The sequence below is a fragment of the Peromyscus eremicus genome, chromosome 2 (assembly GCF_949786415.1).
Source record: "Peromyscus eremicus chromosome 2, PerEre_H2_v1, whole genome shotgun sequence".
Classification (NCBI taxonomy): Eukaryota; Metazoa; Chordata; class Mammalia; order Rodentia; family Cricetidae; genus Peromyscus; species Peromyscus eremicus.
In genome coordinates this window covers 39,850,082-39,874,495 of record NC_081417.1, presented here as the reverse complement: position 1 = coordinate 39,874,495, position 24,414 = coordinate 39,850,082, and the positions used below count along the sequence as shown (strand labels likewise).

Here is a 24,414-nt window from a genome sequence, read left to right as displayed (position 1 = left end):
ATAATAAACGGAGTCCTTTTCCTACAGTTCAGAGGTTTCCTGGCCTTGTTTCCCAATTCTATCTGTGTAGGTAAGAGGTGAGCTGCTCACTATCCTGTTAGGTAGGGAAGCTGTAACACTCTTGCCCTTCTTGAGAATGGCCATTTGGGTTAAGGCACTAGGACTTATTAGGAACTGAGATGCAATATAAAGCATCATATTATTTGTTCAGGCTTCAAGCAGGTAGAGTCTGATTGCTAGAAAGTGAGGGCTTTGGTTTTGTTTTGACGTTTATTTTTAACTATTTATTTATATCTTTTGTCTCTACATAACATTGTAAACAGTGCAAAATAAAAGACAAGTATTTTGTTTACCATTAGAAAATCCTGAATGGATAGACAGACTACAATCATTTTTATCAGGAAAATAAAAATAATTTGCAGGAAGTGAGTGGGCTGCAGATACAGCTCAGTGATAGAGTACTTGCTTAGAATATGAAGGCTGGCATATGAATATGAACCTTTAATGCCACAGAACAAGTAGGAGAAGGAAGAGGAGGGAGAGAAGGAAGATAGGAAGGAAGAAAAAGAAAAGAATGAAATCAATACCTAAAACCTAAGTAATAATAAAATTCAATAAAGAACAAATTGTTTTTTGAGTCTCTAGAAGGTAAATACTTAGTTTCCCACACTGTATTTTGTAGGCCTTGGGAAATGCCCTTAGAATGTGTCTAGTGTCTTGGGCCAAGTATAGTGGTACTTACAGTGTGGTGTCTATCACCAACCAAGGCTCTTGTTAAAAATGTCCCATCTTGGGAGAGGGGCTTCTGAGTCCCCACCCTTCAGCTGAGGAGCTGTTGGCATTTGATGGCTTCTAAGGGGGGCAGCATTGCTTTTCTTTGGGTATATGGCTGCTGGTGGGTTGCTCAAGTCACAATAGATGGCCCACACTCATTCCCACATGGCCAGCACTAACTAGACTCAGGTGCCTATTAATTATCATCATCATCATCATCATCATCATCATCACCACCACCATCATCATAAAGGATGTCATCAAGTCTAGAGAGGTAAGGTTGGTGGGACCCACGGAGAGTTGCAGGGAGGTTGTGGAGTGGATAAGAGCAAAATACATTATATACGTGTGTAAACTTTTCAAAGAATTAATAAAGACAGTATTTTTAAAAGATGTCCCAGAGCTGGAGAGATGGCTCAGAGGTTAAGAGAGCACAGTACTGCCTGTGCAGAGAACTGAATTCAATTCCCAGCACCACATCAGTGGGTCAGTAACTAGAGCTCGGGGGATCCAATGCCATGTACACAAACACACTCACAGAATTAAAAATGGAAAAGTAAATAGGTCTTGGCCAGGCACAGTGCCACACGCCTTTAATCCTAGTGCTGAGAAGGCAGAGGCAGGCAGATTTCTGTGAGTTTGAGGCTATTCTGGTCTACGTAGCAAGCTCCAGGACAGCCAGAATTATGTAGTGACACACTATCTTGAAAAACAAAGCAAGAAGAAAAAAGAGAAGAAATCCTGCCTTGAATCACCTTCCTCCAAAAGCAGGACCAATGATGGCCTGTTGTAAGTGTTTCAGTCTACTTGAAATTTTGCTCAAATTCTTAGGAACCTCTGGCTAGTTCTTAAGCATTGTGTGATCAGAATCCCCTGGAGGGCTTTATGGGTATACATAGTTATCCTTCACCTCTGCAAGGGATTGGTTCCAACATCCCCAAATCCTTGATGGTGCTAGTTCTTTATTTATATGTGTAACACACATACACACACACACACACACACACACACACACACACACACACTATTTTAAACCACCCATCGAGTGCATATAATACTGAAAACAATGTCAGTGCTATGGACATAGTTGGTATACTGTATAGTCTAGAGAGTAACGGACAGTACAAAGGTTCACTTCAGACACAAGACTTTTAGACATTTTCCATCTACAGTTGTGCTTGAATCTATGACATGGAGCCATATATAGAAAGAGTGGATATGGAGCCCATGAATACAGAGAGCTGACTGTACACACACACACACACACACACACACACAAAGTAGGTGGTTCTCATCTTGGTGGTCTGTAGACCAACGTGAGAAATTCTTGCTTGAACTAGCATTTAAGTTTGGCAAAATTAGTATTTTTCCCACAAAATCTGCCTTCAAGTTGAGCAAAACCCTTTGCTGTCATTCCTCATTTACTCTTTAAAAAAAAAAAAGTTGGCTGATGAGAATGTGAGAGCTTCACTGTCCCTCTATCAAAGACTTAGGGCTACATATGCTCCAGGTGAGGCTCAGCCCACCTCCAAGAGAGGTAATATTTGAGTTGCATTACAGAGACACGTGCTAAAGAGAAACAGTGAGATCCGCACACCGTAGAATATAATTGTGTTTAGTCAAGGTGAGACACAATTGAGGATCATGTTTTTCCCTAGAGGTAACATCTGGAAAGAACTCCTTTGGGAAAGGGACCCCTGATCCTTGTACATACTGCTAGGAGTACACATTATCTAAGTAAGGTTATCATTAAAACAAGTCTTGGGGATTGTGATTTAGTGCACGGTGTATATAAACAGATCTAGCTATGATATGGAATTAGAGACATACTTCATTTCTGTATTGAACCTTTTATAGAGTGATGAAAAGTTGTTCTGCATTTTAGTATAGAAAGATCAATTTTTGATGGAGATGAAAGATATTAATTGTTATTTGTATAGGTCGGTTGTGTATTTCGGTTAGATATCAGGACAAAACTAAGGCATTAGTAACAAACATTCCCTTGTCCTTGTCTCATCTTTTTTTTACCATCATCAGACATGATCACTGATGCTATAGTTCTACCTGTTATGTAAAGTACTTTCAATCACTGTTTTCTTGCTAAAATATGAGTTAATCGAAAGGAAAATGTCAAGTAAACTTAGTGTTCCTGGCGAACAAATGGCCAACGTTGAGGAAACGCTGTTCAAAATCACCGTTCTCAGGAGTTTAGCATAATTCGTTTTTACCACTTTCCTATGGCTGAGCTTCTAATTTCTCTCCTGTTATAAACAGTGCTGCAAAGAACTCCTCCGTCTGAATATTGTTCACGTCCATAATGGATTCCTTTGGAGCATCCACAGATGGGGAGCTGAGTGAAAGGGCAGTAATTACATCAGATTAAAGTTTGAAATTAGTGTCCATCAAGCGGTTTTATGAAGGCATTTAAGAGGTTAGTAAAAAGGCATTTATAACCCATGGGAATGATTTCTTCTTCGTTACTTGAAGGGTCACTAAATGCAGGTGCCTTTAAATATTTTCCGGGACCAAATGACAGTTCTGAGCCAGGGGAAGCCCTATGGTGGGGAAAATGCTTGACTGGAAGATCTGGTTCACAGTTAATGTTAACCTTTCTACTTAATTAGCTTTGTGATCTTGTGCAAGTCCTAACCACTTTAAGCTATAATTTTCCCATCCATAAAATTGTACTAAAAATAATATACTACCTCACTGAGATGTGATTAAATGAAATGATATATGTGAAAATGGCTTGTAAATATTGAAGCATGATATAAAATGTTAGTTGTTGGTATTACAACAGTGTGATATATGTTCCTACACCCCCAAGGTACTCTGAAAGAACAACTTTATGACTTCAGAGGCACAAGTCATCTCATGCAGTGAAGATAATCCCTTACCATCATAGGGGTAATGTCTGTCTACAAAAAGGAGATAGACACAAGAACTGTGTTGTAGTGAGAATCTGTTGCTTTACTGATACTCCTTTTCCAGTGAATACTAGCAACTGATATGTCATTGCAGTGAATATGATTAGTAGCTTCTACTTTGTTATTCATCTGCAAATCTGTGAAAACATCCATTACTCGGAAGTCACATGACTTGCTATTCTAGAATTGGTCTGGTGGGTCAGGATTTCTGAGTCCGGGTTAAGACAAGCACTTCCTGGCATCTATGGGTTGTCAGAAAAACAAATGGTGTCCACTGAGACTGCTGCATTACTGCATGTACTGTGTCTGGGTGGCTTCTGGCCATGGACAGAGGCAGGTAGTCTTTTGAGCCTCCTGCCGGAAACTCCTAGTGTTAGCCAACTCTGGAGAGGGGAGCAGGGTAGAAATGTAATGTGTTCAAAAGGGCTAGCGGTCAGCACTGAGGGCCTCTGGGCTCTAGTTAACTCAGACGCGTTACCATCTAGGGCCTCGATGTTGTTATGTACAGAGCAGGGGAGCTGGGTGGCCTTCTAGGTCTCTTCCTTGAGATTTCTAGAAAAGTTCTGAGGGCTGAAGCGAATGGAAAGTGGGAGATTGTCACTGATGTGGACAGAGAGGTTGCAGCTGGGCAGTGTGGTGGGGGTGGGGGAGCAAAAATTCACCCTGTGACATCATAATACCCAACACAGACTGGATCTTAGCATCTGAGAAGGAAAGCAACAGAAGTTGAGTTATTGACAGAGCAGAGGTAGAACGTACCAGGAGGAGCCAGAAGGACCAGCCAGCCATGACTCCAGCACAGGTACACAACTTTTGTTCAGCTAAGGGTGGAACTTGCTAGTGTCTAGAGAAAAAGGAGACACCCATAGGTGAACATGTCTCCAGGAAGAGCAGCATGGCACAGAGGCAGCAGCTAAGGTACCTACCATTCCTAAAGAGTGGTAGGAATCCAGAGGGGCTCCCAGCAGAAGCAGAGCTGGGGTACATCCTCTCTACAATCATTCACAAGGCCATGAAGCCACAACACCAGGCATTTCCAAAGTTCTCAGACCCCCCCACTGGCCTCTCCCCAGTCACTAGGAAAATTCAGAAGGCACAGGGATCTCCAGTGGTCAGTTCACAGCAACTTTCTAAAGAAAATAACTCCTTTGATGATAATATTCTGCATGGGTGTTTTTCTTTTTAATGGCTTCTCCCAGAATGACAGAGAAGAGAAATATTTTAAACATTTAAGTGAAAGAATCATTTTAATAGATATAGTTTTAAAATACAATAAAAATTCATATAAGGTGAAGAAAGGTGTATTTATGGGTTAATGATGGAGATTAACTCCAAAGTCTAGTTTTGAAATTCTGAGGTTTCAAGAGCAAAAGGCCACCCCTAGGGACAGAGAAAGAGAAAGGCCTTCTGGCTGAGAAGTCAAGTCCTACAGTTCAGCTGGAGCCATCCACAGTTATCCCCACCCACTCCACCCCCATCTAGGGATCCTCCAGTGAAATAGTTGCTGGACATGTGAATAGTTCTGTTTTCTTTGCCTTGCCTTGGGGTTTTGGCTTCTAAAGTATTTGTTTCTTACTGGAGGCCTAGAGAGATTCCAAGGGACAGCAAATAGCTGTTTTGTTGAGCAGCAGGGCAGAGCTCAGTATTGGTGCCAAGCCCTGACTCATCTTTATTTGGACTCCCTTGGGTCTTAACACACAGCAACCTCCAGTCAGAGCCCCTGACTACTCAGGCAGGCTTTTCTGAGCATAGTCTGCAAGATCTGTTTGTTATGATGCTCCATCAATGAAAGCAGTAACCCAGGACTTTGAGGGAGATCAGTTACCCACAGGGCACACCAGGCACAATGGACAAGAAAGAGACCAGGGCAGTTTTAACAGTCTTCAACCCCCACCATGTCTTGAATAAATACATCACAGCAGTAAGACCAGTGACCTACTCTAGGAAAGCTGCAGTACCCCACAGCACATAACACCCGGAGGGACCCAGGTCAAAGCAGAATGTGCTTGCATGCTAACTGTATAGCACACATTCAACTTCCATTTGGAAAGTTGCTATAATTTTTCACGATTAAAACGTGGTCCAATTTCTTAAGACTTTGAAAATTGTCTTTGGCCACTTTTTTAGACTGATTTCATTTTATAGATAGTTAAAAATTAGGCTTAGGCTTTACCTAAACTAAAAGACAAAAAACATGATTTCCTAATTCATCTGCATTTGCATTTTATTGACAGTAATGTTTCATGAACTTTGTGTTTGTCGTGTGGCATGGGATTTTAGAGTTGTAGGAGACTAGGACATCATCCCAGCAGTTCCATCTCCCGAGGAAATCAGCACAGAGATTGTGTGTTGGCTGGGAACCAAGTCCTGTCAAGGAGGTGACTGGTCCAGTACACTCTGTCCTTGACTCATGTTGAGTTAGTTGATATTGAACTAACTCTTGGCACTTCAAGTTAGAATATTCTAAAAATGAGAATATCTCATTTTCCCCACAGGTTATTGGGGAATGCAGATGCTCTCTAGAGGTAACAATGTTCCCCTCCCAGCCTCTGCATCAGCACCAGACTAATAGACCTGTAATCACAGTCACAAAAAGACCCCAAACCCACCCAAAAGGTTGAGATAATAATGAAAACAGAGAGAAGTTATCTTGAAGCCTGACGGGATATAGCCCATTACAAAGAAAACAAATGAACAAAAAATAGGATGGGGAAATGGCTCAGTCTTAACATGCTTACCGTGAAAACATGAGATGGCCAGAGTTCGGATCCCCAGTACGCATGTGAAAAATTGGGCATGTTGGTACATGCATGCAAGCACAGACCTAGGATGTGGAGGCAGGAGGATCGTTGGTGCTTACTGGCTAGCTAGTCTTGCCTAATCAGTGATCTTTAGGTTCCTCAAGACAAGCTGCCTCCATGATGGTGATGATGATGACGATGATGATGATGACGATGATGATGATGACGTGGAGAGGGATAGACTCAGATCTGACTTCTGGCCTCTGCATGTTCACACACACACACACACACACACACACACACACACACTACACAAACATGTACACAGGACACACTGCATGTATACACTCTAGTAAGCATTTATGCAATTTACTTTGTAACAATTATAGTCTTCCTGTGGTCTTGCCTTTTACACTGTAGGCTATTGAGAGCTGATGGTAGCAAAGGACCATGCGAGTATACAGCAGGTGACAGCTAGTGCTCAGAAGGTCAACCTATCAGAACCAAGGGTTCTGTTGGAGGAAACCATCACACAAGGCATTATGGAATTACTGCCTTTTGGATGAATTGGCTATTTCTTGTTATAAACTTCTTGTGCAATAACAGCTATGATTCTCCCCATTTACCGTGCCTTTCCATGTTATATGTGCATGTAATCTCATGATTGCATCTCAGTCTTATGGGCACACATAATTGTGGATAGTCTAGAAGATGGTTTTTTATTTAACTGTACAATTTATATGAGTAGAAACATACTAAAATATGCTTCATGACTAGGTCTATTGTTCCATGTGGACTGTAGACACTTAGAGGTTTTGTTCTCCATCCTTAGCCACTGACAAAGCAAAACTGGCCAGACAAAGTGTCCCTGTAGAACTTTCACAGAGCAGAATTGCAGGTGCCTGGCCTTGTTGGATCAAAACCCTTCAGAAGAATTATAGTGAACCAGAAGTGATAGGGAAGGTGGGTGGCCTTGGTGTATCTGAGTCCTTCAAGAGATCAATAGCACCTGTGTTGCCCTAAGCTTCCTCCACCAGCACCTCCCTACTCTGATTCAAAAAACAATTAACACTTTGTATTTATTTCTACACCAGTTTTTAATGCAAGATTTTAGGCTCAGTAGACTAATTATGTATAGGTCCTGAGATTCGGGTGATTAACAGAAAAGGGCTGTTAACTGACTAACCATGTCTGGATATTATTAATCACATAAAATAGTGCACATATTCTTTGCCTTTTCCTTAAATTCCTCATTGGTTTAATTTCTTTCCTTGTAACCCTTGTAGCTATCCCTTTAAGAGATAGAACTTTTACAACCCACAGCTGTTGTCAGTCACCAATTAAGCTGACCAAGTCTTTGCCAAGTGTGACTCTTATCAGAATGCTTGTGCCTGAGAGTTTACTTTGTAATTTTTACTAACAAGTTGTTAATGAATGGATATATATATATATATATATATATATATATATATATATATATATATATGCAAGAGGGGAAGAAAGATGGAAAGAACTAGATAGAGATGAGAGAACAGCAGAAGGGACTGAGAGGAGCTAAGCATGAGAACAGAAAAGAAGCTGTGTAGATAAAGTTGAGAAGAATAAAGTGAATGGACTCAAGAACTCAGTGTTTGGGTTCATTTGATATTTCCTCAGATTAGAATCCTAGCCACTTGTAGTTTCTGTTCTAGACCCTGGTAGAACTCTCCTCAGGCCAGGCACCTGTGGAGAATCTGTTAGTTGGCAGACTGTGTTCATTTATGAGTGTATATGTGTAGCCTGCATGTATATGGGTAGACACTTTGTATGGCAGCCAAGGTTACTTCACACGTAAGTGGTAAGTGACCTACCCTTATTACCCAATATATTTGCTAAGTGGGGCTTCGGGAACTTTTCCCTATGGTTTCAGATTTTATTTGGCATTACCTTGTTAAGTCAGGTGCTTTCTCAACCTTGCCCAGGGTTTTTCTATAGCACTACATATGTCTTGCATCTCCAATCAGTTTGTAGGTTTATGCCGTGGCACTCTCTGGACACAGGTACCCCACATTTCTAACTGAATTCCTTGCAAATATATTAATATCTATCCAAAAATCTAAACTCTGGAAGAAAGTGAAGTGAGACAAATAATCTGTTAGATAAATGCATCTTTTTTTTTTTTTTTTTTTTTTGGTTTTTCGAGACAGGGTTTCTCTGTGTAGCTTTGCGCCTTTCCTGGAACTCGCTTTGGAGACCAGGCTGGCTTCGAACTCACAGAGATCCGCCTGGCTCTGCCTCCCGAGTGCTGGGATTAAAGGCGTGCGCCACCACCGCCCGGCAGATAAATCATCTTAATTGTCATGGTTGTCAGTTTGCTCCATCATTGGAAGCAGGTGATGAATATTTTTGTTGCTATTGGCAAATGTAGATGGTCTTATAGAGTCATATTGGTTTATAGTCAACTAAAACATCTGACCCCTAAATGGCTCTTCTATATATTCCTGGCTTTCCACGCAGACTTGTCTGTGGTAAAGAGAAGTATGAGTGTTCCTTCAGGGAAAACCAGTCCATTGTGACATAGGCTTTGAGCAGAGCTGTGGTCTCTCTTTCCGCTTCCACATTAATTTCAAAAGCTGTGTAATATATTGAGAAATGTGCACACACTATGGCAGGAAGCTGATTGTGGAAAACAGGAAGAAAGGGAGTTTAGATTCAGCTTCTGCAATATGGTTTTGAAGTCCCAGCTCTCTCTAGAAAAATGACATGAAGGTATGCCTAGTAAACTTTTGGAATGTTTTCCCTAAAATTACCCCAAATCTTGCAGCTTGACAATGTTACTTAAAAGCCTCAGGAGGGGATAAAAGAAAGAAAGGTACCTCCGCAAAGATCCTGAGGCATTAAATTGTGAGTCTTGCTGCCACCAGCTGGGTGCCTTGGCACCTGGCCACACATAGATCCCTGACACATACAGGGCACACCCCTTCGGCCCAACCCAGCCCCCATCATACCCATTCCTCTAAGGATTGTGCAACAAGGCCTTTGCAACCCGAGGCCTGTGAGGTCTGGAAAGGAATGTGACCCAGAGTCAATGGGTGTTGGTGCCACCGGGGACACAAGGATCTCTCGTGCTGTTTACCCTGTGCCTCCTGGGAATCTTGGGAGGGAAAAGGTATGCTCGAAAACAAGCCCTCAGCAGAGCTATGAGGCAACCACTGAAGTACCTGACCCTTTGTCCTTGCTACCTCCGGAGGCATGCCTCTCATTGCTCCCCAGTAATCCTGACCCACCCACCTTGAATCCACTCTTCCTAGTCTCAGTTTCTCAGCTGTGTCTCTGTTACAAGCTGTGTGTTGGAGGTCTTGTGTGGAGGGAGAAGGGATGGCCCCAGTGGAAAGTTTATATGAAATAGTGGCGCCAGTGGTAGAGTGCCAAAAGCTAAAGGCTGACTGGCCAGGGCTCACAAGACAAATCCTATAGCTGCCACTCTATTCCCCCATGACAGACAGCTTTCTCCATCTTGACAAGCATATTCTGGCCACCGCGGTGGCTGCCTCACCTCTTCTGCCTGGAGAATGGTGTTACAAGCTGAGTCATTGGATACCCTTCCTTTAAATTGCCCAAATATCAAGATGGCCATGCCAACAGAGCTCTAACCAAAAGGAAGGCATTCACCCCAAGTCCTGTCACTTGTACTGTTTAGTACTTCTGGGTGTCATTACTGGGCATCAGTACTTCTGGGTGTCATTACTGGGCATCAGTACTTCTGGGTGTCATTACTGGGTATCAGTACTTCTGGGTGTCATTACTGGGTATCAGTACTTCTGGGTGTCATTACTGGGTATCAGTACTTCTGGGTGTCCTTACTATAAGTGACAAGTGCTGCATTTTGTGAACCAATATTGTTCACAAACTAAGTGCAATCTCAGAAAAGGAACTTTGAATTGGTTGACTCACTTTTTGCAGAGCTGAGAGTGAACTCAGGCCTCAAACATACTGGGCAAGTTCCCTGAGCTACACCTCACATCAAGCATTCTCCTCCTTTGGAGAATGTTTACAATGAAAAGCTATCATTTTTGAAAGGCTCCTTATTGTACTGGGTTCTATTTCTTCCTGTGTGAGAAACTGATATGGTTTCACTCTCCTAACCAATGTGCCATCTCCCATCATATCACATCCTTTCAAGGTAGTTATTTTCACCCTAAAGAATTCAATGTTGGTTTCAATCCAATTCATATTTTTTGAAAATGTGTGTTCCTGGGACTGTACCAAGCACAGGGCATTAGAAAAAATGAAATACTGTCTAAGCTGGACTTTTTCAACGTTCAAAGATTTAGTTGGCATGACATGTACACCTGCCAAGAGTTCAAAGGCAAAGAAGAAACTCTAACTATGTGAAAAATGTGTACACTGTGGATTTCAAAGTGTCCCTGGGGCTCAGCAAAGAAGAGGCGAAGTGGTCTGGAGTGTTTAGGGAGCATCGAGCCATGGAAGGAATCTCAAGGAAGAGAAACAATATGACTGACTGATCCATGCTTGAGGAAGAATCACGTTTTCTAATGAAAATTTGGAGCCTGGCAGGACTGGTCTTGTTCTCATCGTTCTCCCTTTGTGTTAACAACTCCACAAGCACAGGAAACAATTCACATGCCTTACTGGGACTTCATAAACAGGAGCTCTAGAAACGTATAGACAGAGAGGAACAAAAAGGTCCAAGTAGGTGTCTGTGGGTAAGGTGCTGCATGTTACCGCGAGGGCTAGGTCTGAACTAAATCTTGTGTGCTGACTCGGGAGCAAATACCCGAATGTCAGCATACTCCAGATGTAACTCACTATCTTCTGTCAACCTGCTCCCCTTGGAGATCCCCATCTCAACCAGTAACCATACTGGATGCCCAGTTGCTCTAGTGGGTATCTGAAATATTCTTGGACACCTAGGTCTATCTGTCTCTCTGTCTTCATCCATCCTGTTCGCAAGCTCATAGCTCTGCATTTTCAAATCGATCATTCGCAGCAAACCCTGCCTGTTGCTGCCTGGTCCAGTTGTTACCATCTTTTCCTAAGTTGGCTCATCCCCCTCCCCGTACATCTCTGCAATGCACTGGACACTCCTTTCTAAAACTCCCTGCCTTAAAAATAGATGTTTGCAAAACAAGGGCTGCATTTGCTTCGCCTTGTTTGGCTGCATCAGCCACCCATCCGCTCATTCCTCCTCCTCATTCCTCATAAACCAGATGGATCTGGCTACTTTCAACTTCCTGTCTACCCAGCACTTCCTCTTCTCCGCGGTCTTCACACCATTTCTTTAGCGTTGCTGAGGCTGAATTCCTAACCCATAGCCTCTGCCCTGCGTCCTTCCCTCTGCTTCTACCTCCGTTAGACATGACAGTCTGGCTGTAGACAGCTCTCTGAAGCTTGAGCCAAGTAGTTTGGGAGACACGGGACCCAGAGAGCAGAAGAATGTGTCAAGACGGAAGAGCATGTGCAAAGAACCAGTGGAGAGAACTTTGTGTTTAAGGAACTGAGGAGTCTGAGTGGACAGGAAGGAACTGGCTAGAGGCAACCATGAAGAAAGAGTCAGGAGCCAAGCCGGAGGGCCGGGTGTGCTAAGAGACTGCACTGTTTGCTTAAGTTGAATGGGAAGCTTTGAAGGGTTATGAACAGAACAGTGAGAACGTGTTATTTACATTTTAAGAGAACAGCGAGGGCACAGAGGAGATGGAGAAAGGCTGGAGAAGGTTCCAGTTGGACTGGCAGGGCAAACCTGAGAGAGGCAGCTGGTCTAGGGTGGCAACAGCAGGAAGGCCATGGGGCAGTGGACTCAGAGCACCGTCAGGACAGATGATCAGGCCTGGCTGAGTGATCAAGCATGGGCCAAACGAAGATGAGGCCAAACAGTTAAAAAAAAAAAAGAAAAAGTAATAGTGAAAATAGTAAGGCATGGTATCACGTCCTCTAATCCTTCTGTGGAGACTGGCTGTTACGGTACAGAAACAGGAAGCAACAAGGATTTTTTCGGCTTAGGCAAACCCACACTTCTGTGCAGAAAAAACAAAACAAAACAACTTTTTTGTTTATTTTTTGTTTTGTTTTGTTTTTGAGACATGGTCTTGCTGGGTAGCAAAGTTGGCCTCTAAATCATAGCCATCCTCCTGTCTCAGCTTTCCAGTTACTGGAATTTGAGGCCTGCACCATCGCACTCGCTACAAAACCGCAGTTTTGGAAGAAGCCACTGGAAGTGTCATGGCGGTAGGCTGGAGATCGCGGCTGTCGAGACGGGGCGCTCGCTGCTGACGCACACCGTGCTTAAAGCAGTGGGCCTGTCATGGCTGTGGGGTCCTGGCACACACACATTCAGGAAGAAAAGATTGTCCCAAGTCCCAGCCTACCTCTATGGAACTTTACATGTTTTATATATGCTCCAGCAATGTTCTATACATACACAGACTTGACTGAGTACATACATGCACTCATGTTCTCCATGGTTACATGTGTGTATTGTTCCTATGATATATAGAGACGAGGTCCGTTTTCACATGAGACTACTACACACATGCTTCTATGACTTGTTTTTCAAAAACTAATTCCCCTATATCTTCATTTTTATTGAAGTACAACTTACGTTAAATAAAAAGCACTTATTCTAGATGTTCACTGATGTATGCTTTGATTAATTTATGTACCCAGGTAGCTGCTGCCCTAATTAAGACATAAAACTTGTCTATCACCCCAGTAAATTTGTTCCATGTCTCCTTCTATTTGATTATCTAGGCTTTTATGGGTAGTTACCGATCAGTGTACCTCTCTAGGTTAGTTTTTCCTCACCCAAGAATCTCTATAAATGGAATAAAATAAACTATACTCTTTCTTTTCTCCCCTTACACAAGATGTTTTCACAATCTTTGTTGCTGTGTGTATCTCTAGTTCCTTGTTGACGGGAAGCACCCTTTGTGTGGAAATCATTGTAGTATGTGAGCCTTTGTATCTGGCTTCTCTTTCTGCTCTGTAAAGACGAGGAAACAGAAGAATTAAAATGGAAACTTGAGGAGCAAACTTGCAATGCCCAAATGGAACAGAGGTGGTATGTGTTAAGACGTTGACAGCATGGGGCAGGATGGGTCATTGGTTAGGAGCGCTTGCTGCCCTTTCGGAGGACCCAGATGCAGTTCCTAGCACGCACATGCGGGTTCACAACCACCCTTAACTCCAGTTCCCAGGGAACCAGCGCCCTCTTCTGGACTCCATGGGCACAGACACACATGGTGCACATGTTACATGCAGGCAAAAATACAAACACACAATGTCAGTGGACATGCTGACACGCACCGAATGGGGAAAGCTTTCAGGGCCTCAGCCCTAGACAAACAGTGACAAGCAATTGGAAAATGCTAAGAGAAGGAAAAATGGTCTTCCCTGGGGACGAGCCCCAATTGTTTCTCCAACACAAGCAGTCAGCCCTGGAAAACACCAACCGGGAACAGTATATGGACTGAGCAGCTTATCTTGATGCATTTAGGTAGGTGTGTGTGCAAGAAACAAAGAAATAGAAGTCAAGAATTTGAGAGAGTGAGGAAAGGTACCTGGAAGAGCTTGGAAGAAGGAAAAAGAAGAAGGAGAGGAATTATGAAATTATAATTTCAAAAATAGAAAATTTAAAAAAAAGACAAACGTATTTTTAAAAAGATACCTGCAGCAGTCAGAAGGGACTATTTTGTCAAAGTCATGCCTGGACAGACAGGAAGAGATCATGCCAGCTGGAGCCCCACATCCTACATTTCCTTCTCTTCCTCCCTTACAACCCCTTTAAAGCCCCCTTCTATCCTCGGGGTGCAGAGCGTCTCCACACTGACGTCAAGGATGCACTTGCTCTTCTTCCCAGGCCACCACCACCCCTGCTGGTGCGTGGAGGAGCCCTGTCAGTGGGGGCGGTCTGTGTCCCTCGCACCCCACCTCCTGTGGCAAATTCTCCCTTTCCCTGATTCCTGAAACGGCTGCAGCTCTTCTTCCTGTGCCTGGGATCGTGTGACGTTGTCTTCTTGGGCCTGTGCTGGTGAGAACCCTTCACTATCTCTACACACTGCAGCAAGAGGCAGCCAGACCAGCTTCTCTCTCTAGCGAACCGGGTTTGCATCAGTGATCTCATCATAGCCAACGAACGGTAAAACCATAGCACAAATAATGCGATTCTTAAAATTCAGAAGCTATACAAAGAAGAAATTGAAAATAGAAATCTAAAATGTCTTACTCAGAGAGTGGGTCTCCCTGCCCCTACCCTTGCTACACGTTTTGGATTTAGAAGATCAGACCTACCCACTGAACAGCATACTATGGCCATTTCTCCTGCTTCTTAAACAAAGAATTTCAAATGCCTATACAAGCAGATGTTACTTTCTCAATTTTGACATTAAAAAAAAAAATCAATCATAAGCCGGGTGATGGTGGCACATGCCTTTAATCCCAGCACTCAGGAGGCAGAGGCAGGATCTTTGTGAGTTTGAGGTCAACCTGATCTATAGAGCAAGTTGCAGGACAGCCAAGGCTACACAGAGAAACACTGTCTCAAAAAAAAAAAATCAATCATAAAATATTTTTAAGTACATACTATATTAGTTGGAGTTTCTGAGAGAAACAGAACCAATGGGATATATTTATAAGGTAAGGTACTGATTCTCATGATTTGGAAGCTGACAAATCCTAGGACACAGAGTGAATAATCCTGAGACCCAAGGAAAGTGGGTACAAGGTTTGAGCTGGAAACTAGGGAAAAACAATGTCTCTGTAGTGAGTTGTCAGTCAGGAGGAGCTTTGCTCTAATCTTAGGGAGGGTAAGATTTTGCTCTGTTCAGGCTGACAACTGAAGATGAGGGCGTCTGCTTTTGGGGGTCTACTGATTGAAATATTAACCTTATCCCAAACACATTCCCGCAAAGAGAGGAATGTTGTACCAAATATTTGGGTACCCTGTGGCCCAGGCAAGCTGGCCCATAGAATTAGCGATCACACCCAGAGAACGATGAGCTGTAACAATGACCCTGAGTGGACAGCCATCCAGTCTCCAGCGGATCAACACTGTTTACTACACAACATGTTTGTCTATTTTAGAAATGAGGAAACAGACTCAGAGAGTTGAACAAGTTTATCTAAGCAGCTCAGCTAGCACATGGCAGAGCTGGGATCCCAGACCTCTTAAATGCCTCAGCTGGGTGTGGGCAGTTTTCCACGCGTCCCAGAGTTCCTCCCTCCCCCAGAAGAAAGAGAGCTGAAGGCATTAGCTGTTGCTCAAAGCTCAGGGAAAGCCGTGACCTGTCTTCATGTGTGAACACGCTGGACCGTGTGCTGTGTGCAGCGGGCAGCTACGGAAGGGCCCCACTCTCCTTTGAAAGGGCTCCATGGAACATTAACAGTTACTATTTACTGAAAGCCACACCCTTGTGCTTTGTTCGGACATTCGCTGTGCAGTGTTTACCACAACTCCGTGCCCCTCCACTACCCACTCTGCCGTGGAGGGGCAGCATGCCAGGCCTGCCGCAGGCTGCGGTGGGCAGGAATTCTGAGGCATCCCTTTAATACTGATATCTTCGGATCTACAGAACTCTCCTACATTGTCTCATCTGTCCCCATGGGCCAGTTCAATCCTGTTCCATTCCTCTCCCAAATCTTTTATAAACAGCTTAAAATGTGCATGAATCAATCATTCTGTAGGTGTGTGCTGACGCTGACTCACCCAGTACGGGCTGGGCCTCCCTCTGTGGAGATGGTTCTTACTGCCCCACGTGCTGCTGCTGTTTGCCATTGTCCAGCCTCCCTCCGCCCTGCCCATCCCATGCTTTAAGGAAACATTGTCCAATAGCAAGCTTTACTGTAAGCACCTAAGTCCATCTTATATACAGACTCCTCTGTCCTGTGTCCTTGTAGCCCCCTCCTAGGTGCTCTTGGAGTTTCTTTTATCATGACAATATAATTAGTCCTCACAGTGCTGTTGAGTTGATTTTGACAACAGCAAACATCTCTTTTGAACAGAGGGAAACACTCTGGCTGAAAAGAGTGAGTTCCTTACCCAAGTCCAGTTAGAGGCCATATCTCCCAGAACAGAGCTTCTGGTATAGCCTGTAGACATCAGCTCTGATGAAGTGAAGCTCTGTGGTCCCAGCCAGTGTGGGCCACGTCCAGGACAGCATTTGTGCGAGGGCCCGTGTGGAGGTCAGCATCATGTACAGCAATATAGGTACACAACAAAGAAAGTCGTATTAGAAGAAAAATGGGACAGAGGAGTGCACATGTTACTGACAGAAGCAGAGCTCCATGGTCTTCATGCTTCAGTGAAAGGCCCAGGAAAAAGCTGAGACTTGTACCTGTCTGAAATTTTGATGGGTGGCTCAGTTGGGTCCCCTTTCCCAGTAGAATTGGCTTTAGCTCCTATTATATGTTTACAGAAAATCAGCTAATCTTTTAACTGTAGGGCACTTAGATCAGTGAGTTCTCCGTGGTCTCATCACAGCCTATACTCATGTGTCTCGTCTCTGTGGCATGATGCTTCCATAAGAGCTTGATCTGACTTTCCATAGAGTATTGTTCCAAAGCTGTGACCCAGAATATTGAGAATGGAGAGTCAGGTCTCAGGCAAGGACTCTGAAAATGGCAGATCAATAGATGTACAAGGAAACTCTATCCTTTGTACTCATAACTTTCCAAGAAAAGGGAGATAACTCTTGCTTTCCAGGCTGTTTCGCATTTTTCTTTTAGACAGGAATAAATTAACTGCATGTGTTTTGCCAGCAGTGGTGACCAAGGTCTCCCTGGAGCCTGTGGACAGAGAATCCACTTCTCACATGACAGGGGTTCTCAGGAAGCTTATTCCTACCCAGGCTCTGTCAACAACTGATTTCTGTGGGAGAGTGCTTGGGGCCTCGTTTCTTGGCTTGTAAGAATTTGTCCCAGTTATTGCGTAGGTCAAATGTAGCCGCATGAAATGCTTTGTTGACAATAGAATACAGCATTTCCCTTCCAGATAAGAGGGAGTGTCTTTTGATAGAAGCAAGGTGGGGACGGTCAGGAGAACCGTCCTGGTGAACGCCTCCATCAGGTCAACAGAAAAGTGTGAGCTCTTCCTAGGACTAGAGACTGAGGTTTGAGTGGGAAATGTTGTGCTCCACTGAGACATACAGCCAAGTGTTGGATGGGATGAAGAGTTAGGGTTGTTGACAAAGGCATAGTTACACTTGATCTGACAGTCTTAGCTGACCGGAAAAGTGGTTGGAAAAAGGGTGCAAAGATGACGGAGGAGCTCAGAAGTGTCTGAGAGTTTTAACTGCAGCAACATGTTTAGAAGGGAGTGGGCTGTCAAGGCAGGTCGAGGTGGGCATGATGTGAGGCTGGAGCTTAGGGCTGAAGAGGCTGAAGACATCAGGGACCAGAGCAGGCTAAGGGAAGGGAAGGAGGATGACGGTGATGACTGGGAAGGACACATGGGCACGAAGGCATCAGCCTGGTGAATGGGATGGAGCGAGTGAGCGGTATGCCAAGGTTACCTTGAGGAGATAAGAACCAGATCTGAGGCTGGCTGCACCAGGACGAGACCCTGTAGGTAACAGGGATACCAAGGGTCAGGGCAAAGTGTCCGGAAGAGCTAGACAGGAAGGGTAGGGATGCCCAGGAAGTATAGTGGCCTGGGCGCACACTCCGATTTTAAATTTTATATGAATCATATATAAACTAGTCAATACACATTCTGGCTGCAGGAGAGACACTAAGGATGTGGAAAACGGGTGAGAGTGAGGAATATTTTGAAGTTGAGAACTGCTGTTTACGGTTGTTTTCTTTTTGAACACTAGAGGGCAATACAGTCACATTGAATGCAGATCAATTTTGTGTTTGGACTGAACTGAGTGTTCATTTGAGTATCTTGCTTGAGTTTTTAAGAAAGTTACAAAGACGGCCTTTTGGTAGACATTTATGTACAGGAGCCTGGGGCAGAGATACAGTTAGATAAGTACTTGGTACCCCCCCATCTCCTCTGAATTAGAGTTATAATTGCTGTGACGAAACACCATGACCAAAGAAACTTGGGGAGGAAAGGGTTTATTTGGATTACACTTCTACATTGCTGTTCATCACTGAAGGAAGTCAGGACAAGACCTCAAACAGGGCAGGACTCTGGAGACTAGAGCTGATGCAGAGGCCATGGAGGGGTGCTGCTCACTGGCTTGCACAGCCTCCTTTTATGTAGAACCCAGGATCACCAGTCCAGAAATAGAACCACCCACCATGAGTCGGTCCCACCCCATCGATCACTAAGAAAATGCCTTACAGCTGGATCTTATGGAGGCATTTCCTCAACTGAGACCCCTTTTGTCAGATGACTCTAGCTTGTGACAAGTTGACATAAAACTAGTCAGGATGTACTACTTGCCACTTCCCAGATCCAGGTTCAAGGGTCCAGGTTTTTACCTCCAGGTCTAGTCCTTCACCCTACCTTGTCTTGGTTGTGACAGTATCTAAGGTCTGGTAGGACAGGTGCTGGGAGAGAGACTGAGGGACTGGTGTTTTGTTGCTCCTACATCTGTGGGGTGGGGTGACAGAGACAGCTGGTTGGCTGTGTCTGTGGTGTGGAACAATCCAGACAACTTTGTAAGATTTCTATAAGACACTGGGAGGAGGAGGAGGGTTGTAATAGGGAGCATGGGACTTGATGGTGATGAGGGACAATGGGTTTGTTCTCCAGAGGATGGAGACTTACAAGAGGAACTTGTGTGAAGGAGGCAGAGGGGGCAGAGGAAGAGATGCCACCAGCATGGGAGCCCATCTGATCTTGCATGTCGAGAACCCAGGGGTGTGGGTGTCACTGCTGAAGAATCGGCAAAAATATTACCCACCTTATTCTTATACTTTTGGTTGTGAGCCCAGCCTTTAATGGCTGAGCCATCTCTAGCCCACCCACCCTATTCTGAGAGGGGCCTTTCCACTCTCACTCCCTCTGAGAGGCCACTCAGCTATGGTTGTACAGTTCCGGGTACCTTCAAAGGGCACTTCAGTAAGACTAAGCTGTAAACGCAGGCTGTCAGGACTGGAAGATCAGGACGACAGCCAGAGGCTTCTTGCAGTTCAGGGGGTTCGGACCACTCCTTTGAAATTTCTCTTCCACAGCCGGAGTGAGGAGGCCCACCTACAAAGGACGGTACAACTGCCGTTCCTTCCATGAGCAGGTTGGAAGGCACTGCTGCAGAGATCCTCCGGGGACACCAGAGGCTTATGCAGGCCCTGGTGTGCTTAGTGCAGTAGCTAAGGACTAAGACAGACAGAGAACCACGCAGCCTCCCAGGCTAGGGACCATTGACATGGGGAGGAAGATGTGTCCCCAAAGAAGGGACACACTTTGTCACTTAAAGCTCTCTTGTCCAGCTCGCTTCTTTAACAAGACTATAGAAACACAATTTGGTGGCTGAGCACTGCAATCCCATTCCCAGATTTTTAGCCCTTCTTGATTGATGTCCATAGGAGAAATCGCATGACCACAATTAACCAGATCTCTTTCCTAAACGGACGTGGAGTCCTAAAATGTCTGTGACTGTGGAAGCATTTAGGAAATTGCCAAGTGTGGCATCTGTGTGGTTTTTCTTCAGCATTTCCTTCTCTTTGCAGGAGACATCTGTTACCTAGGTAAGGCTCCAGGCTTCAGGTCAGACCCTTTAAACCACCACAAAGACTGTATCTTGGTTCCGGCCCGCTTCCCTTTGCAGGCTGCTGGACCACAAGCACCGAACAGCCTGCATCATTGAAACCCTTTAAAAGAGACTTTTGCCCTGAGCAGGGAGCAGTCCCCTTGTTTTTTTAGTTGCCTAACACCAGTCACTTAAGCTAATCTGAACGGGAGACAAGGACTGGCTCTGGAGTCCCCGGTCAAGGTTCTGTTTACAGATACTCTGTCAAAGAAGGACATCTGTCAGGCTTAAACCTCCTCGGTTTATTACAGCAATTTCTTATCGTAAGTAAGCAACAAGGTGTTTAAATTTCACACATGTGAAATACACATTGTGTTTCCTAGCAGGTGACAAGACTCCATCAATATTTTCTCAGTAACACCGTTCTCGAATTAGAGATTTACTTAAGTAGATGGATGTTGTCCCTGACACTGGACTACAAGGCGGGCCTCATTAGTAGTTCCATGTCTAAAGCCATTACTTCTACCTCCTTGACTTTAGCTCATTCATTACCCACCTCGGTCACAGGTTGGTGAGAAAGGAAACGGCAAGTCCCCCCTCCCACCCCCCGCCCCCCAAATTATTAGCTCTTGAAACAAAGCTCTGCATGAGTTAGAAATTATCTCAGAGCCACCCAACCTGTTTCCAAAGCCAAGGTCCACTATCTCCTACCTGGGGACCTTGGGTAATCTTCTTAACTGCTCCCATCTTATAATTTTCTTCTATGAAATGATAATATAAAATGGCTCAACGAATACTTTCTTTCTAAAAGTAGTAAAAACATGCTTTATTCAGTAATGATTATAACAGGGAAGGGAGTATGGAACTGGGCTCCATTCTGAGTCCAATATGAGCCAGTCAAGATTCACCGCTCGGGGCAAAGTCTGGACCAGAAGATGGAAAATTACTAGAAAGGCACCATCAGAGATGGGAAGGATTTGGGTGAAGTAGACCTTAGTGTTCTTATTGAATGTAGCTCAGGGTACCAACTGCGAGGAATGGGGAATTTGATAAGATGTTGAGAGTTATCAGACATTGAGATGGGAGAGTCTCTTCTGAGCTTAGGGACTGGCAAGATGGGTCTGTGGGTAAAGGTACCTGCTGCCAAGCCTCACAACCTGAGTCCAACCCCTGTAAGCCCCACATGGTGGAAAGAGAACCTGCTCCTGAAAGTTGTCCTTTGACCTCCATATTCACACCACGGCACGTGACTGCCCACCCACACAAAGTAAACAAATCAATGTAATAAAAAATAAGAACAACCTGAGTCCTCATGACTCACCTTAAAACCGTGTGGTCCAGGCCAGACACAGAGACTAGGCTGTAGTTCTACATGAAAAGGCGACTGAAGTTCAGTTAGAGTCTTGGCCATATGATCATGAGAGCAATAACACTGTGATCTGTTGAGACAGCACTGAATTTTTTTTTTTTTTTTTTTTTTTTGGTTTTTCGAGACAGGGTTTCTCTGTGTAGCTTTGCGCCTTTCCTGGATCTCACTCTGTAGACCAGGCTGGCCTCGAACTCACAGAGATCCACCTGCCTCTGCCTAGCACTGAATTTTAAGAATAAGAAATTCTCTATTTTTTTCGCCATTTATATGATTTTAGTACTTAAGTGAGATAGTCTTGTTACTGTCGGTTACCAGAATTACCACCACCTTATCAATACCACCATTGTCATGGCAACCATCTTTGACCATGTCACTGGGTAAAGTGCCTCACAGGACGGAACAGGAAGCAGTTTCCACTTGTTGTATAAGTCATTCAACTTAGTGGTGAATTATAGGCTTGGGATGCAGTCTGTCAGGATTTCGTGTTCAAACTCTTAAAACATTTCCAGTGTACTAGGTTCTCATGTGGGGAGGGGAGAAAACAATAACCACCCTCCCCTATTCCAACTGCTGCTCCCCCCCCCCCCCCGTTCCTCCTCCTCCTACTACTTCTCCTTTTCTTGAGACAAGGTCTCTCAACATAGTCCTGGTTGTCCCTGGAACTCACTGTTTAGACCAGGCTGGTCTTCACCTTGCAGGAGGTACACCTGCCTCTGTTTCCCGGGTGCTGGGATTAAAGGCTTTCACCACTACACCTGACGTTATTATTACTTTTGAAAACTTTTTCATACGATATATTCTGATCACAGTTTCCCCTCTCCCAGCTCCTTCCAGATCCTCCCCACCGCCTCACTCACCCAACCCCATGCTTTTCTCTCCCTCTCTTTAGAAAACAGACAAACAAAAAACCCAAACTAGAATAAAAAAGACATAAGAAGCGCACGCAAGCTCGCACGCAAACACACACACACACACACACACACACACACACACATACACAATTTCTTAGTCAGTCCAAACTAACCCCAGAAAGCAATGGGCTATAAAAGTCCGCAGTGTAATTGTTGACATTTTATAGTCGACAGTTTACAATAGTCTTGGGAGGTATTAAAGAGCCCACGTGCTATTCCTCTTTTACAGAGGAGACGCTTAAAGAGAGCGACTTGCTGGAAATCTAAGAAAACAGGACTATTTTTTTTAGATACTGGAACTTGGGTTAAATTCTATGAAACCAAATTTGACTTTGTGTTTAATCACATGGATGTCATTATCTTCAGCAGACGCTTCCTTAGGAAACCTGAGCTGTGGAAACATCTTCCAGAGGGCGCCCGGCTGGCAGGTGTTTTCCACATTACTTGACTGAGGAGCATTCTGAGTCTGCTCTCTCTGACGTGGGGGCAGCAGCAGCTCTCAACCGCCTGGGGACCTCTTTAAAATGCCTCCAGCCCAACCATGCTGCAGGGTTTGGCTTTGGGTTAGTTTGTGTGGTCCTAGGCCTGAACACTCTTGGACTCGGTGCCTGCCAGTCTTGAGCATTCTGGTCTAGGTCTTCCTCTTTCACCTTCTAAGTTTCCACACTTTCTACATATTTGTAGATTTGGCCAAATTAAAATCTCAGCCGCCTTGTGACTTTAAAATTATATTAATATTTTTCAAGATCTCCAGGTGGGAAACCATGGGCCTCAGCTTTGAAACCAGGCTGGGGGCTGGAGAGATGGCTCAGAGGTTAAGAGCACTGACTGTTCTTCCCAGAGGTCCTGAGTTCAATTCCTAGCACCCACATGGTAGCTCACAACCATCTGTAATAAGATCTGGTGCCCTCTTCTGGCCTGTAGAAATATATGCAGGCAGAACATTGTATACGTAATAAATAAATAAATAAATAATAAATAATAAATAATAAATAAATAAATAAATAAAAATAAATAAATAAATAGAAACCAGGCTGGTGGGCTTTGTAGATAAAATTACCAAGAAAAAAGAAGTTTAAAAAACTTATAAGAATAATAAAACACTCTGGGAATTAATCCGTTTGCTCTCCTATGACGTATAGAACTGGATTCTTCGGAGTGGCCGAGGTCGTTATGGAGTTATGGCTGAGACTCTGTTGCAGTGGCATCTTCCTTCGACAAGACCTAAGAAGCAAACCCGGAAAGTTGCCTTTCCAATTTCATTTAACACAGTGAATTCTGACCAGACTGTCGCTCTCTTTGAAACTTGCAAGTGATGGTGTGAGACTGGATATGGAACCCAGTAACAAAGTGTTTGTCTGGCGTATTTGAGGTCCTGGGTGCCATCCCCAGCATTGTAGACAAAACCAAACCAAACCCCAAACCCAAACCAGCTAAACAGCAGCATCAACAGAGAAAATAACAAGGTGGCCTGAGTTCTACAAATAATAATAATGATTTTGATGATGATAGTGACGATGATTAGTAATGATGACGATAATAATAGTGATGATGATGATAATTAATAATCATACCTAAACAACTGTTGCTTGTCAGACTTGCCATCTCTGCCACACCTAACAAAAGGTTTATTTCTGCTCATGGTCTTGGGGGTTTCTGTCCGTGGTTTTCTGACTCCTTGTACTTTGGCAGGACATTGTGGAAGCAGCAATATGTGGAGGAGGAAGTTGTTCACCTCATGGTGGACAGGCAACCCGCAGAGGGGAAGGGACTGGGGGATCACATGTGACCTTCACAGCCACATCTCCAGTGACCTACTTCTTCTAGCTAGGTCACCTCTCAAAATAACATAGCCATCTGGAGACAAGGGTTCAGCACATGGGACTGTGGGGGACCCTTTGTATTCACACCATAGCAGTGATGTCTGGAGGTGATACAGATTGTAACAGGGACAGCAACATCGCCTTTATCCGTGCCTAATGTTAGGGAGCCTTTGTGTGAAGATGTTTGTTAGAGCTCTGTGTCCCTGCACAGCCTTGTTTAGCGTGAGTGCTAGGT

General features: G+C 44.2%; 1 protein-coding gene across 1 annotated transcript in view; it reads left to right on the top strand.

The window, feature by feature from the left end:
* The first annotated feature begins 4,387 nt into the window (after positions 1–4,387).
* Dnajc5b (DnaJ heat shock protein family (Hsp40) member C5 beta) overlaps positions 4,388–24,414 on the top strand; it is a 75,863-nt gene continuing 55,836 nt past the window's right edge. The window contains exon 1 of the mRNA XM_059254038.1: positions 4,388–4,503. The gene's annotated coding sequence lies outside the window, so the exon portion shown is untranslated. The remainder of the gene's footprint in view (positions 4,504–24,414) is intronic.